Source organism: Cibotium barometz, unplaced genomic scaffold, assembly GCF_041138505.1.
Source record: "Cibotium barometz isolate CiBa-2024 unplaced genomic scaffold, ASM4113850v1 ctg203, whole genome shotgun sequence".
Taxonomy (NCBI): domain Eukaryota; kingdom Viridiplantae; phylum Streptophyta; class Polypodiopsida; order Cyatheales; family Cibotiaceae; genus Cibotium; species Cibotium barometz.
In genome coordinates, this window is record NW_028229432.1 from 1,251,481 (window position 1) to 1,263,092 (window position 11,612).

Consider the following 11,612-nt stretch of genomic DNA (forward strand, 5'->3'; position numbering starts at 1 on the left):
ACACACTTTGGAAATGTCCCAAAAATAGAGGAGTGGATGTGTGGGTTGATTGTGCAATTCATCACTTCATATCAAGAAGCACCTAATGCTACAATCCAACATTGCAATCCAAGTAGCTCCCATCAAGTTCTTGAATATGATAAAAAGTCTACTTACAAGACTTTAAAAGCAAAAGGTTGCATGCAATGGAACAAGTATGATGAATCCCATCTATAGGGCATTGACTTTGACATCAACATCAGGACCATGCTTAGGAAAAGATATGAAATTGAGTACTGCATTAGGAAAAAATTGGACTCACAAACTGACCCTCTAAGGGCTTTCTCTCTCTTCCATGAATCAAGAAAAAGTGCAAAAATAATGTTATAATATGCTCCTCTCTCTTCTCTTTTTGAATCTTGTACATCTCAAAATATTAGTTTTATAGTAGATATACTTATTATTTTATTGTTTGTCCAAGAACTATACCAGACCTGCTCAGAACTTGAATATCTCAAAAACTATTTTTTTATTTGAGTTGGTTTCGAATATCTAAAAAGATATGACATTCTTAAATGCTCTGATTCATAGACTGAAGAAGAAACAATCATTTCGTGATTCTAGAAGGATTTTATCTTAAAAATGGAATATCTTAATTTGTACTTTGTGTTTCATAATTTCTTTTTACAAGTACGTTGATCTATGCTTTATCTACATTCTGGTGTGTTTTTTATATTTTTTAAAAGAGATTTGAAGAGAATAGACATTTTTTAAGATTTTAAGAATGTGTTTAGATTTATTATTTTAGAGAATAGTGCATTACAAATTTTCCTTTTTTTTGTGATAGATCTTCTTCTTCTCTTTAGGTCAGTTCTTCTTTCCATAGCTCATTTCTTCTTCTACTTTCAAATTTTCATCTCCAAACAGTTTGTATTTCCCTCCATCTCCAAACAGTTTGTATTTCCCTTGATCTCCAAACAGTTTGTATTTCCCTCTTGTGTTATTGCACTTGTTCACTACAAAGCTAGAGAATGAAGAGTGATTTGATTTTTTGGTGCCATTTTCTTGGAGCCAACAAACCATTTCCCTCTTCATTAATCTTGCTATCAAGGAAAGAAGCAACAAAGAGACAACACAGAAAAGCAACAGAGAACAAAAATGGAGGTTAGGAATGTTTTGATGTTGGTTATGTTCAATTGAGTTCTATAAGTTATGTTTTCCTGTTGGTTATGTGCATTACTATTCGTAAATAATAAAGTTAATAGTAATATATGTTTTACTTTTGGTTAATAATAATAATATGTGCATTACTATTGGTTAATAATAATAATATGTGTTAAAGTTGGTGTTAAGTTACACATGTGTTAATAATCATGAGATAGTGATGTATCTAAGTGTTTATAGTTTTTGACGTTTTAGAAAGCAAGAAGCTCTAAGAAGAGAAGTATACACTTCCAGCTAGATGAAGAGTATTCCCCATTTTATAAGAGAATTGAGGCTTCAATGATGAATCCATCGGCGATGCAATTACACAGAATAGTAGGGAAAAAGCATATAGATCTTTGGGTTAATGGGTCTATATATCCACCTGATCCTATTACACAACAATCTCCCCAATTCTCAAGACTAACATCATTTATCAAGTATGTTTGTGAGGGTAATGCAGGGTTACAGGGTTATACTTGGAGACTTGCAGGGTTATACTTGGAGACTTGCAACACAAGCCCATGTTTTTGCACAAAAGATCATGAAACATAATAGATCATTATTGTCAAAACAAGAAGAGAATAATGTTTTGCAAGATGCTATGCATGACATGGTAATGTAAAATGCTACTTTGATTAACCAGGTTAATGATTTATAGGCTAGCAATAAGAAGATGAAGACAAGCTAGAGAAGACTGTCACTTATGGACCCACAATGACACAGGAGATACATGAACGCCAAAGGTCATAAAAACCTATGCATATGTTGGCAAAGACAGGTGGACAATACAAGAGAAGAATCTATGCACAACATGCTAACATGCAAAAGATGTTTAGCAATCTAGAAAATGAAGTGAATCAAGGAATTGAAAAGGTACTAAAGATATGGTGAAGTCCACGCGTCAATGTCCAAAATTTAAGTCAGTTGGTGATGAAGTTATCATACAATGCTTATAAGAGGTAAGTGATTCCTTCACATCAAATGATATGCAAGGAATATGTGATAAGGTAGGAATAAGTTCTCAGTCTTATGGCATGATATACAAACATTTAGATACAAGGTGTAAAAAAGTGTTGCAAAAAAAAAGGGTATTGCCTCTTCCTAAACCATTTCATATGGTGCAAGCACGACAATCATTAAACAGTAAGGTGGAACAATTAATTGGCTAGCCAATGCACTTATGTCACAGACATGTATGCAAGTATGGGTCAAATGAAGTGCCATTTGTCTTGCATACAAATAACAATTTTGTATTAGATGTATGCAAGTTACAATCTCTAATGGTAAAATTTTATAGTATATCTGTTGCAGAATGTGGAGGCAAGCTAAAATTTGTTTTGAAATTTGATGTGAAAGTGAGGTTATCAAAGGTCAGAAGTTAGAACATGTTAGTCTAGCTCTCATGAATAGAGCACTGGATCCTAACATCTTGCTTGGTCATCCTGATTACTTTAGTGTACAGTCTGAGAATGAAATTTGGTAGCTTGCAGCATTTGAAGTACCAAAGAAAGATGATGAGATTTTAAAGACTTTCTTTAACTTGACAGAGATACCTAATACAGTGCAACGTCAAAATCATGGTGAAAGTTTGCACGTGGAAGGTTATGGTGAGTATCAAGTGGAATGGCACCTTGCTGGAGATCTCAAAACTTTGAAGTGCATGTTTGGTGTTTCAAATGCAGCAAATGTAGAGTTTCCTTGCATATATTGTATGCGGTCTAGAAAGAAAGGTAAGAATGGGAAGAAACAGACATAGAAGGGTGTCCTACACGTGATCAATTTGTTTACGTGGGGGCCAAATGGTACGAGTAGATACTAAGTGGGATCCTATTGTTGACATCCCCTTGACAAGAGTACACTTTTGCACTTTGCATGCACTAGTGAGGACCACAGACAAATTGGTTTATGAATATGTGTGTTTTGCTTAAAAAAAGCAACTAGCTTATGATGCCCAAGAAACATGTAAAAGGGTGGAAGAAGTATTATCTGGGATGGGTTTACATTGAGGTTAGGTAGAAATAAAGAAGGATGAAAAAAAGTCCGGAACAAGCGGCAATGTACCATGCAAGCCTTGCCTTTGGCGGCTCAAAAGCAAGGAAATTCCTCTCTGCACCGCGAAATGAAAATAGAGAACTACTAGTACAACAACCAAAGAGATATGAAGCATGAAAAAAGTTACATATGGCCGTTCCTCATCAAAGAAATGGAGGAAAGACTGTAGCAAAAGCGAATGTGTAGATTTCTCTTGATAAATTGGCAGTGCTTTCGCAGAAGATGACATTTGGACCAGATGATTCTAAGAAGTTTAAGGAGGTGATTGTTGAAGCCTTAACTTCAAGTAGTATAACACATTACATGGTAAGTGTGACATTACAATTAATTTATATGGGTTTAGAGACTAACTATGATTATGTTGTTTATTGATGTAGCATACATTGTATGCTCATGGTCCTTACTTTGTAAATGAAGGAAGTTTAGCGATATGGTCTACATAGGGCATGGAGCGTTCTCATTGGCAAGCATGATGTGCTTTCCAGAAGACAACTGCTCATGGAGGTGGAATATCTATGATGTCAATCCAATGAAACAATTACTTTTATGGTGGTATAGAAAGATAGTAATAAGGTTAGAGGAGAAGAAACCTATGTCCAATGGATAACAGGCAATACACAGAGTCATATGTGAGGTTAGAAAGGCACGATTTAAGAATTCATCAGGTAGAGAGAAACATGCTGAATGGTTGACAACTCAAGAAAGAGAGGGAAGAAAGTAGAAAACCCGAGAGTCAAGTGTGTCAAATGAGCAAATGCAAGTTGAAACTCTGTAATTTTTTGTTGATGCAAGTATTACTCTACTAAACCAAAATGTCTTTCACATAGAGCTTGTAAACCAACGTGATATATCACCCATAATCTCACTAACTATAACCATAATATTAAATGATTTTATGTGTGAGAGCATATGCATACTTGTGTGTGAATAGTTGTGTTATTTTTAAAGTTGACTAAACTATTACTTATAAGTGCTTATAAGTGGTGAGACATTTATATTTTATAGTCTTCTAGCTTTCAAGGCATGGCACGCACCAAGCAAAGTGCTAAGAGGAACCCTACTAAGACTTGCCCAACACAGCCCCATGTCAATATACCAACGGAGACTGATAGTGAGTGCACTCAATTTAACAATCCAGGAGGCACTACTATAGGTACAACGCACCCACATCTGCCACATCACAAGAAGCGTAGATGGAGACTAGGCACTGCTGCTCTTTGAGAAATCAGGACGTATCAGAAAAGTACAAACTTAATCGTACCGAGGGCGCCATTTGCAAGACTGGTGAGAGAGATATTGCAAGATCTCCAACGAATGTCTCGTAATAGGTTCTATGCAAGACTAAGTTCTATAGTCCTCAAAAATGTGCAGTGATGGTCAGCCCAAGCATTGCTAGCTCTTCAAGAAGCAGCTGAGGCATATTCGTGGACCTCATGCATGATGGTCAGTTCTGGCAGCTATTCATGCAAAGCCCATCACTCTTACGGACAAGGATTTGAGGCTTGTACGAAGGATTCGTAATAATGGCAATGCCTTTAGTTTGAACATGGATAATATGATTTGAGTAAATCATATGATGCGTTGTAAACCTAATATGTTTCAATGTACTTGCAATCTATGAGAACTGTTTTTAATACAAGTACAATTTGATGCTTCTTTCTGGGTGTTATTATCTTTTTCTCTTGTATAGTTTTTCAAGTTTATCGAAAGCATTATTTTTATGTTCACAAGCCTCATATGGATTTCGGATTTTTCACACAACATGTATGCATGAAAGACTATAAGCGTATAAAAGTTCAGTGAATTTAGAAATTTTAGAAATTTTATCTTTACTAAAAAAATATAGTAAAAATAACTCTAAAAAATAGATTACTTCAAACATGGAATGAAGTTCTAGAAACCCTAAGGAATTAGTGAGATGTTACATCAGAGGGGCTCCTATAAATAAGAAAATTACTAAATATAATAAAAATTACTAAAAAATTTAAGAGTTATTTATTTTCATTCTATAAAAAATATAAATATAAGTTATATTTTCAGTTTTTGAAGTTATAAATATAAGTTAAGAGTCTTTCATTTTCATTATATTCTTGTTTTATCTTCTTAAAGAACATGGCTTGAACCAAGCAAACTGCCAGGAGGATTGATCCCGTGAAGGTCAAGCCATAACCTTCACTAGGTGAGTTTCTAGGTTTAAATGGTACTATCTATGGCTAGGGAGCATTGAAGGGAGGGGGAGGGGGGGAGAGGGCCTCTCTGATAAGTTTGTGTGTGTGTGTGTGTGTGTGTGTGTGTGTGAGAGAGAGAGAGAGAGAGAGAGAGAGAGAGAAAGAGAGGCTTTAATTCATAATAATGAATACTAAATTTTAAAATAAAATAAGTGAGTGAGTTGAATCCACTAGGTGAGTTTTCAGGTTTAAATTGTACTAGCTATGGCTAGGGGGCATTGAAGGGTGGGGGAGGGGGGGGAGAGGGCCTCTCTGATAAGTCTATGGGCGTGTGTGTGAGAGAGACTCGGAAAGAGCCCTAAACATAGAGAAAGAGAGTGTTAGTAGAACCCAGGTTTCTCCACCATTATGGGACTCTTCACTCCTTCCACACTCTTTATTTTAATGAAATATCACTAACAATAAATGCATACCTCTTTTTAGGTCTTAATATACCCATTTAACCCGTAGTAAAGCGTAAAACCCTAGCACCTCCATGTTTAACAATAATGTTGATGGAGTAACTAAAGGAGATGCTAACATAACACTAATTCAAATTTGCAAGTTAGAATGCTTACTTCAATAATGCGTCAAGACTTGCATTGCTCCAACCATAAACTATTTGTATATTGAGTAGTTCAAGTGAAGCACGTAAAATAGAGAATGTGCACCCTTCAAAAACCAGTGTCGATGAAGCCTTGTAAAGATGCTCTTGTTCCATATCATCGTCGTCCATACCTTTGGGATCATCCTTAAAAAGATTCCGCACCATATCATCAAACACTTCCTCTTCCACAACTTTGTGGGGTGCAGGGCTATTGTCATCCCTTTCCCACAGTCTCATCTCTGACAATAGATCCCGAAGCTCCAGCATCATCTCGTCGACGCTTTGCGTGCTCTCGCCGCGTGTAGGGCACCATGTTAGGGTGTGGTACTGTATCTTGCTTCAATTAGAGTTTATATATTACAACTCCATTAATTTAATTTGGATACCATGAGTCATTTGAATACTATCAATTTACATCTACTCACCTCTAAACCTATTTGATTCCATTCTCCATACATGGAGATGTGATTCAAGGTAATTCGACGTGCTCGTACAATGCATCCTTGACATCGATTACACATACACTTGATCCTTTGTCCCAACCACACATCGTGATTATGATGATGCATTGTCTCATCCTCACCAGAACTGCTTGAGGAGGTTGATGACATCCTATGCACAAACTAGAAAACACAAAATCATAATCAGTTTTTAATGAAAGTATAAAAATCGCGTGTATTAACGCGGCTACATCCTAAAAATTGCGTGTATTAACGCGGCTACATCCTAAAAATTGCGTGTATTAACGCGGCTACATCCTGAAAATCACATGTATGAACGCGGCTAGATCCTAAAAAATCACATGTATAAACGCGGCTGACTTATCATAGACGCGAAAATACACGCGTTTCTACACGCGACGGCCTGTTCAAACTAAAAATAACCCGCCTTCCCCAAATAAATATTTTCAAAAAATAGATCTGCTCTCCATTGTTGTCGCCTCTTCCAACAGAGCACTAAACCTGAGTGCAAGAAGCAGACAAGGAGCACACACGGGTGAAGGAAACCGACCAAAAAGAAGACTCACTTTTTCAGAGGTGAGTCAGTTTGTCCTTTGCCCTGTCTCTTTCCTCAGATTTGTTTGTGCTATTGTCTCTTTCCTTTATGGGTTTGTCTCCGTCCTTCTCCTTCTCTGGTTGCCATCTGGTGAACGATTCTGACAGGGGTGACAGTGGACCTTTTATTAAGGACACATTGTCGGAGGTCGGTGGCTTTCAAAAAAAAAATTTCGCAGGTCGCGTGTAGAAACGCGTGTATTTCTGCGTGTATCCTGTCTGCACAAACAATTCACGCGCATATACACGCATTTCTGAACGAGTGTACACGCGTTTCTGGATGGGTGTATACACGCGTTTCTGGACAGGTGTATACACGAGACTGTGTTTCCCCATTCTATGGTCTGCAGGCTGATAGGTGACTTGGATGATGATATTTGTGTGAGTCAAGAGACAGCCCATGATGTACATGAAGATGGTGATAGTCATGCATGCAATAATGTGTGTGCAACCTTTTAAGATAACCACACAAGATGGATGTTGTGGTGATAGTGATGTAGTTTGATGTTGTGGTGATAGTGATAACTCTATAGTTCTGAGTGTTGTTGAAGATGTGAATTCTCTAGATAGTGATGTCAGTTTGATGGTGGAAAATCATATGTGCGCCTAGCTTGCATTTGTGCTTTGATGCAATCATGTATTTACTTTTATTTTTGCAGATTCTGTATGGATATTCCAGGTTCTTCATCCGATCCATTTGCATACAGCAATTGGTTGATGGAGATGCTAAATCATTTTGGGCACCATCCTGCTCCAGTTGAGCTTACAGAGTACATGTATGCCCATCCCCCTCCTTCCATGCCTGGTGTCTATACCCCTACCGCGAGTATCCAGGGCACTCCACTGCCGTCTATGCCTACGAGTCCGACGAGACGGCATGCATCTTCTCCTCTTCCACACCCACTGAGGAGACATACCTCGTCCCAGACACACTCACGCATACCCTCCCAAGCACCGTCACGTCAGGGCTCACAGCCACCATCACGTCAGGGCTCACAGCCACCGTCACGTCAGGGCTCACAGCCACCATCACGTAGACAATCCCCCAGTCGTGACTCCACCCGCAGTAGTAGGAAGAGTGGGAGTGGAGGATGCAGTGGGTGCTTTGGTGGGGGAGGTAGTAGGGTACGCGGTGAGAGAGGAGATAGAGGGAGAAGAGTTAGAGGAGACAGTTTGGAAGAGGAGGAGATGAGAGAGGTGGAGGGAGTGATCTGCTATGATGTGACGGATAGGGGCGGGATAGTGATGGATGCAAGGGGGAAAGAGGTAATGGAGTACATGCGTGGGGTAGTATCAAACTTGTATAGAAATTATTTTATTAAATTTAAAGATCAAAATAGCCGATTAGTTGGGGAGGTGATAGAGGTTGTACATAGTCGATACCCCAATCCCCCACATGCTACATTCTCGGATGTATGGGGAAAGACATGAATAAGGGAGATCTTAAGTAATAAAAGATCTCACCTTAAAAAACTCGCATACGATGATGGGCTAAATGTAGCTGCGGGTGGCTATCCTGCCGAGAAACCTGCCACCACTGCACACAAATGCGAGTGGAAGGAGGCAAAGAAACGAGCAGAGGGTGGCGTGAAGAGCAGGCAGCATCATGTGGAGGCACGACGGATCCAGATGGAGACCATTGGATCTTCGCATTTCGGATCTGGCGGCGTCGAGTCATGGGAGGCAGAGTTCGTAAGTATCTTGCCACTTTATTTGATTGTTTACTTAATTCATTGATTCTATGATTGTTTTAATCTTACAAATTGTGTTGATTATGATACAACGACGGGTTACGGGGAGGAAGCCCAGAGCCCATGATACTGGGTATGCTTGCCGACATAGCATACGTGACACATGGGCCATCTTCAGAGCCGAGGGACGTATTACGGATGCACAGTTTAAGATCGCCATGAGACCATATGGTCGACAGGTACTTGAAAACTCTAAACGAATGATTTTGGTTTATTGAATTACATATATATATACTTATATATTACTTGAACAGGCACAAGCTGTTGATGATCCACCTGCCACCACTGCAGAGGGTGGACGTGAGCACTACTCATTGGACATTCCGACCGATGTGAGCTCATCTGAGCATGGAGGGAGCACCGAGTCATCATCTGGGTCTAAGTAGTACTCAGACTTATAGTATCACATTCCATATTGAGGATGTGGTTGTATATATTTTTTTGTAACTGAAGCCATGGGCTACTTCGACATATGGACTCCCTTGTATATATGTGTGAAATTTTGATAGTAATATTAAATCGTGAATCAATAGTATTGCATTCATTTTTGTCTTGAATCGTGTATTGACAATGTATGCATTCATGTCGTTCTTGTTTTAATCTTCCTCATGGATATCTTCCTCGTGGATGGTCCAATGCACCCAAAAAAAAAAATCCAGAGAGTGTTATTGGGTGCTGGAATGCTGGAACAGCATTCAGGTACCAAATAGCACTCTCTGGATTTTTTTTTTGGCTCTCTGTTCGCGTGTATAAACGCGTCAGATTTGCAAAAAGTCGCGTGTATATACACGGATAATCTGTAAAACACGCCTGTATAAACGCATCAAATCTGAGAAATACGCGTGTATAAGCGCATCTAAAGTGACAAAACGCATGTATAAACGCTTCTATCAGCGCGTCTAAATGTAGCTGCACTGACAGAACGCGTGTATACGCCCGTGTATCAATGCGTCTGAACAGTCCTATACACGCGCTTTTACACGCATGTCTCTGGCCGCGATTATACACGCGTTGATACACGGGCCCGCTACTTTTTTTCACAAGATATTTTTAGCGGCTAGGAGCACAGGTATGAGCCCGATCCCTTGTAGTGTTTGTATGCGTGTGTGCACGTATCATGTGCTCATGTCTGTGTGTTGTGTGTGTGTGTGTGTGCATGAACATACATGTGTGTGCGTCGACATACATATAAATCAATTTATTTATACATGCTTACATACCTATAGATACACATACATACATAATATATATAAGTGTGTGTATCTATAGATATGTAAGCATGTATACAAAGATTTCATTGAAAGATGTGAGATGAGATCTTCTTGCTACTATGATAGGAAAAGATATTGCTCAGAAGACTTAACAAAAATGTGTTATGCTTTAGCTAGATTTGGAAAAGGCCTATGATAGAATACATTGGTCTTTTGTGGTTAGAGTGATGGAGAAGTTAGGGTTTGGACCCAGAGTGGCATCATGCATCTATAATCTCACTAGGGGAAGCTTCTCTAATGTTCTGTTGAATGATAGAATTATTGGAGGATTTGCCATTCATAGATCTGTTAGTCGGGGTTGTCCTTTGGCCCCCCTTTTGTTTACTATTGCCTCGCACCCATTAATTGTTGCCTTGGAAGATGCATGCTCAAAAGGCATTGTTACTGGTCTAAGATTGAGGTATAGTGAGTAGCTAATAATCCAATATTTTGCTAATGAATCTTTGTTGTTTTTGAAAGCTGACAATGAGAATATGAGGTAGGCTTTAAGCATAATCCAAAAGTTTGCAAAGGCTTCTGGCTCCAGATGTAATTTATAGAAATCTAGGATCATCAGCTTGACTGAAGATAATGATTTTGACTTGCAAAGATGGGGATGTGAGGTTGCTGAAAGAGAACATATAGTAAGGCACCTGGGAGTTCCACTTGGGGTTGATGTCACAGATAAACAACTCGTTGATTGGGCCCTGGACAGATTCTTAATAAAGATGAAGAAATGGGAAGGAGTTAGAATTCCTTTCAATGACAGAGTGGTGATTTGCAATACAGTGTTGAATGCCTACATAATGTTTTTATGCCCAGTGTTATAATTTGGCAAAAGTCAATGGAAGAGGATCTTGAGTCATATAAGGGACTTTCTGTGGAGGAATGGCAAAGATAATGGGAAAGCTTTAGCCTAGTTGGCTTCTTGGGATAAATTAGCCATGCCAAGGAGTAAAGGGGGGATTGGCATTGTGCAGTTACCTACTTAGACTCTAGCAAGGGTGGCTCAACTTCTTCCAAAATGTCTGGCTCAAGTTGATACATGGACTGTCATGACGGTAAGAGAACTGGTAGAGGCTTCTTTGGTTTTATATAAAGGCACTGACTGGATCTGAGCTAGAAAGATAAATTGTTCTCTTATGCCCCTTTAAAGGTGGCAACTTCATCCTTGTGTAAGAGGATGTGTAGCAATTGGAAAGAGTCTTTGAGATTAATGAATTAGAATGGGAGCATTAGGGCCTCATAAAATTCACTACTTACTCTAAACCTATGGTGGTCTCATAGGTATTACCCACCATTGGGGCTTTTGGATACTCATTCTACAAAAAGGTTGAATAACAGGGGTTTGAAAAAGCTAGTTGATTGTTGGGATGGGATGGAGGTGGGTTCGAAAGAGTTAGATCAATTACATCAAGAGTATGGTTTATCTTACAAGGGAAAGAGACTTAATGGGGTAGGTGCTAACTCAGATTCAGGAGGGTTGGTTCTCCGTGACTGCTTTT